Genomic DNA, 6,000 nt, shown 5'->3' on the forward strand with positions numbered 1-6,000 from the left:
GATATTAACCTCCATTAGAACTGGGTGGCTATTTAACCAGATGTTTATTTTGGTTGTTTCTGATTTGGATGTTACTAAGCAATTTAACTGTTCCAAACCAGATGTAGATGGACTTTACAGGATGTGCACTCTGCTGGATACTGGCCTATGAGTTCTATTGCTCAATTTAGGTCTAGTATGGGACTGTTTTCCTGTCTCAGCTCTGCACACTGGCAGTAATGACAATGGCTTGCTGGCCCGGATCCTGAAGAAAGCTTTAACCGGTTGCCCATGGTTGGCTTTGTTTTGGGTTTTTGCTGTACACCTAGAGCCCCTCTGTTCAGTATATGTCTGCATGAGGCTGTGCAATTGCCTTTAGTCGAGTGGTGTTTCCCAAGCTCAGTCGGACTGACGAGGGTGCCTACTTCCATCAGAATACCCTGCAACTCATATGTTCCACTTGTCGCATTTTCCAATGATAAAGCCAATCATAGAGTCAGTTTGAAATTCAGTTGGGCTTCACCTAGCAGGCGGTTTTGCATGGCTAGATCATTAATTCCACACACCAAACGGTGTCTCAGCATCTCAATAAGGGTTAAACCAAAGTCACATGCCTCTGCCAGCCGTCTCAACCTAATCAAAAATCCCAATTCAAATTCCTCTGGTTCTTGAATTGCTGAATAAAATTGCTGGTGGCATCTCAAAATTAGAGGAAGCTTGGGGTCATAATATTCCTCAACTAAATCTGACAACTCTTGAAAAGTTTTAGTATCTGATGCCTCAGGGAAATTCAGGCTCTTAATAACCAAAAGAGTTGCGGGTACACAAGCTGTCAGGAAAATTACTCATTGCTTTTCATCTGCCCCAATGTCAGTTACCTGGAAAAAAAATAACACATTATTTCCAGATACTGGGCCTAGCAATCAATGGCAGAATCAAATGAGTCAAGCTTCCTAAAGTACAGCACGATGCCAGAGACGCTTATCCCAACTCAAAGATGACTGTTGTGAATGGGTTTCTTAGGAGCTTGCTTTTCTCCATTTACCAGTGAGATAACACCACAGAGGTCGGTGTTCTGTCACCAAGTCACCCTTTATTTACACAGGGAGAGTCTTTCACACTGATCCAGCTCCTTCAGAGCCAGATTAACAGCTCCAGTCAGGGAATTCATATTCTATGACATCCACCTGGCTGACCTTGTTACAATCACTATGTGTCTAATTTCTTGAGTTGTATTGGAACTGCATTCACTGAGGTAAGTCGAGGATATTTCATCACACTTCTGACTTGTGCCTTGCAGATGGTGGACAGGCACTGGAGACACAAGAAGTGAATTACCACAGAATTCCTCTGACTGGCCTCTGACAGAATTTATGTGGCTGGTCCAATTCAGTTTCAGGTCAATGATGGCCCCCAAGGTGTTGATAGCCAGGGATTCAACAATGCTAATTGCATTGATAATCAACGGATGATGATTACTGTCATAGAGTCAAAGCAGCATGGAAATGAGCTCTTTAGTCCATCCCATTCACGAGAACCAGGTTTCCTAAACTGAACTAGTCCCATTTGCCTGCATTTGTCCCATATCCTTCTAAACCTTTCCTATCGGTGTGCTGTGGGGGCAGCACAATGGCTCAGTGGTTAGCACAATGGCTCAGTGGTTAGCACTGCTGCCCTACAGCACCAGGGACCCAGGTTCAATTTCTGCCTTGGGCAACTGTCGTGTGGAGTTTGCACATTCTCGGTGTGTTTGTGTGGGTTTCCTTTGAGTGCTCCAGTTTCCACAAAAGATGTGCAGGTTAAGTTGCCCATGCTAAATTGCCCATAGTGTTCAGGGATGTGTAGGTTAGATGCATTAGTCAGGGGTAAATGTAGGGTAGAGAAATGGGTCTGAGTGGGTTACTCTTTGAAAGGTCAGTGTGGACTTGTTCGGCCAAATGGCCTGTTTCCATACTGTAGGGAATCTAATCTATCCATGTACCAGAATGAATGTCTTTTAAATGTACCTGCCTCTGCCACTTCCTCTGGTGGCTTGTTCCATATGTGCACTTTGTGTAAAGGTTGCCCCTTAGGTCCCTTTTAAACCTTTCCCCTCTCACCTTAAATCTATTCGCTGTAGTTTTGGACTCCACTACCCTGGGGAAAAGACCTTGGCTATTCCCTTTATGTCCCTAATGATTTTATAAACCTGTACAAGGTCACCCCTCTGCCTCCTATGCTCCAAGGGCAAAAGTCTCAGCCTATCCAGCCTCTCCTTATAACTCAAACCTTCCAGTCTCGGAAACACCCTTGTAAATCCTTTTTTGCACTCTTTCCAGTTTAACACCATCTTTGCTATAGCAGGACAACCAGAATTATATGCAGTACTCCAAATGTGGCCTTACCAATGTCTTGTACAGCTGTAACATGACTTTGTAACTCCTGTATTCAAAGCTGTGACAAATGAAGGCAAGTGTACAAAATGCCTTCTTCACCATCCTGTCTACCAGTAATACCACTTTCAAGGCAATGTGTACCTGCACCTCATCTCTCTATTCGACAACACTCCCCAAGGCATTACCATTAACTGCCCTGGTTTGTGTTACCAAAATTCAACACCTTTCATATATTAAAATTAAACTCCCATTGGCCATTTCTCAGGCCACTGGCCCAGTTGATCAAACTCATGCTCTCAGGTAACCTTCTTCACTGTCCACTATACCACCAATGTCCCCGGCACTGTGAGGCATCAGTGCTAACCGCAAGCTACCATGCGAATACGGAGTGACGTAAAAGGCAGTTTAAAAGTCATGTACTATTTTGAGATGATTTATAAAAACTTGGAGTAGTTTGGCAGAAGAAAAAGTGTGCCATAAGCTAAGTCATAAAATGGGAAAATGGATGTTTGCAAATCTCCTGAATAAGATGGCATAATTAAACAACAATTAGTGTATGTTCACTAATGCCACATTTTTGCTTCTCATCTTCTGGCGCTACTAATATACATGAAAATGTTTTTAATTTGTGTCATTGTATTATGTCAGTTGATAGTTATCAACTTTAATATAATTTTCAGTAAGAATTTCCATATCAGGTTAAAACTGGTTATTGAAGATGACCACTGCAGCAATTAACTGAAAGGAAGCTTCTGCTTAATACATTAATGTGGTATGAAACCACAAAATGCCACAACAAATTTTAAACTTTAAGCCAAAGGTAATATTTTGTACTTTGTTAATTCTGACACTTTTAATTTATATTTCATGATGTCTTTTGTACTGAACACTACTAGCTAAGGTTGTAGAGCTGTAAAATTCAGCAATCCAAATCTAATTGAATATAGCAGAACGTTGCTAGTTGACCATAACCATTTATAAGGTGAAACTGAACAAAAAATCGAAAGAACTGTGAATTCTGGAAATCAAGAACAAAAACAGAAATTACTGGAAAAGCTCAGCGGGTCTGGTAGCATCTGTGGAGAGAAATCAGTTAAGATCTCTGGTCCAGTGAACCTTTCTGAGAATCGCTGGTTCTCAATCCAATTCTGAAGAATGGTCACTGGACCCGAAACATTAGCTGATTTCTCTGCTCAGATTCTGCCAGACCTGCTGAGTTTTTTCAGCAATTTCTGTGCTTGTTGTTATTTATGAAGCCAGTTGGCTTTGATTCTTGCATTTTTGGGCATCCGATAATTTTAGCACTGATAAAATTGTTCAACGAGGAGTTATTTTAGTTGCACTGAGATGGCCTGGATGGTTGGTTTGCAATGTACAGTGATGTCTACCATAGGTTCAGTTCCTGCACTGGCTAACGTTACTCTCCTTCTCAACCTCTTCCCTCACCTGAGCTGTGGTGACCTTCACATTAAACCACCACCAGTTACCTCTCTCTAATGAGAGAGCAGCCCTATGGTCTGGTAGGGCAATGACAACTTTCCCTTTTCTTTCTTATGAATTGTACCAAAGGGTGCAAAACAACAAATTTTGATTGTCTTTTTCAGCAAGATTAAGATAATAGATAGATTACTTACAGTGTGGAAACAGGCCCTTCGGCCCAATAAGTCCACACCGACCCGCCGAAGCGCAACCCACCCAGACCCATTCCCCTATATTTACCCCTTCACCTAACATTACGGACAATTTAGCATGGCCAATTCACCTAACCTGCACATTTTTGGATTGTGGGAGGAAACCAGAGCACCTGGAGGAAACCCACACAGACACGGGGAGAATGTGCAAACTCCACACAGAGAGTCGCCTGAGGCGGGAAATGAACCCGGGTCTCTGGCGCTGTAAGGCAGCAGTGCCACCGTGCCACCCACTAATGTAGTTTGTAAATCAAAATAGTGGTAACCTTAAATGCGCTGCTTTACAATGACTAAATAGTTAGAAACGTTGTTGGTGCTGTTGGTAGGTGAATGCTTAAGATATCTGGAAAACATTCTTTTATCTTAACCTAATATTTGATCAATTTATGTATTAAAATGGCACTGTAAACTGATTTGAATGATTTAATGAAATATTCTAATGAGAGAGTACTGCTAGTGTCTGGTAATGGTGAGCTAATATTCGTGCACTCATATATAGTCTCTTTGTCCTGCTGGCACAGCCAGAGATGACCAGTACTCTCTCATTTCCGCTCACGCAATGAAGAACACAAATTCAACTGGCACAGTGTAACCATCCTAGCACAGGTGAAACAGAATTCCTGAAGCCTGGCACTCCAACCGGAACTCAATCAGTAAACATATTGTACTGGACCTGATATACAAACCACTCAGATACTGAACCAGAAGTACCAGTAAACAAAGACACATAAATACCAGGCAGGACAGACCCACAACGCTTCATCGGAAGCACACTGACGATGTCACCTAGCAAGGTGACGAAATGTCTGCAGACAAACACATTAGCTTAGCAAACGAATCTACAACCTCATGTAATTAACTGCCAGAGGAAATGGTGGATGCAGGTACAGTTGCACATTTAAAAGACACCTGAACAGGTACATGAATAGGAAAGGTCTAGAGGGATATGGGACAATCACAGGCAAGTGAGACTAGTTTGGTTTGGGAAACTTGGTCAGCATGGATGTGTTGGACCAAAGGGTCTATTTCTGTTCCAAATGACTCTGACTCTATATCCCCAGAATATTGATTGTGCAGAATTCAGCAATGCTAATGCCACTAAAAGTCATGAATAGATAGTGGGTAGATCCTTTCTTGTTGGCGATGATTATTGCTTGGCACTTGCATATTATGTACATTATTTAGCAACTGAGATTACAGTAACCTTCATGTAATCGTTTTTAAACTGACACGTCTACAGTCATGTTTCTTTTAAATTGAAAATTTGCATTATTATTTTTCAATCCAAAGACAGAATACCTGAATCTATAACATTTGAGAAAACTATGCCTAACGTATTTGCCCTGTTCACGACTATTTTTTATAAAACCCTCCCTCGCCTTAGTTGCCTTGTACAACTGGTATTTGGAAATGGAAACAAAATATTCAAATAAAAATAGAAAATACTGGGAATACTCAGCAGGTCAGGCTATATTGGTGGAAAGAAGATTGAATGTTGAAATTTCAATTTGATAACTTTTCATCGGCGAAGTTAGAAAGGTCAAATGGGGGAGGATGCTGAAAGATCAGAAGAGAAGGTCCTTGAAAGATCAGCAGAAAATGACAAAACTATTTGGTGGGTCAAAGCCAAAGAATATCGAACAAGTTACAGAAATGAAAAAATGTGTCAGAAGCAGCTATGAATAGCAGAAAAATGAACAGTAGCCAACCAAAAGCCAGAAACAGAGCAAAACAAGATCACTGAAATATACAAGGGAATAGAAACAGAAATGGGAGAAAGGTTACAGCCTGAAATTGCAATTCAATTTTGTGTCCATAGGGCTGTAAAGTGCCTGCTCGAAAGATGTAGGTGCTTTCTCTAAAGCATGTGTTGAGCTTCATTAACAGTTCAGGAGGCCAGGTATGAAGAGAGGGAGAGTTCGACAATTAACACAGCAGGCCACCAGAGCTGTTCA

This window comes from Chiloscyllium plagiosum, chromosome 6, assembly GCF_004010195.1.
Source record: "Chiloscyllium plagiosum isolate BGI_BamShark_2017 chromosome 6, ASM401019v2, whole genome shotgun sequence".
NCBI lineage: Eukaryota > Metazoa > Chordata > Chondrichthyes > Orectolobiformes > Hemiscylliidae > Chiloscyllium > Chiloscyllium plagiosum.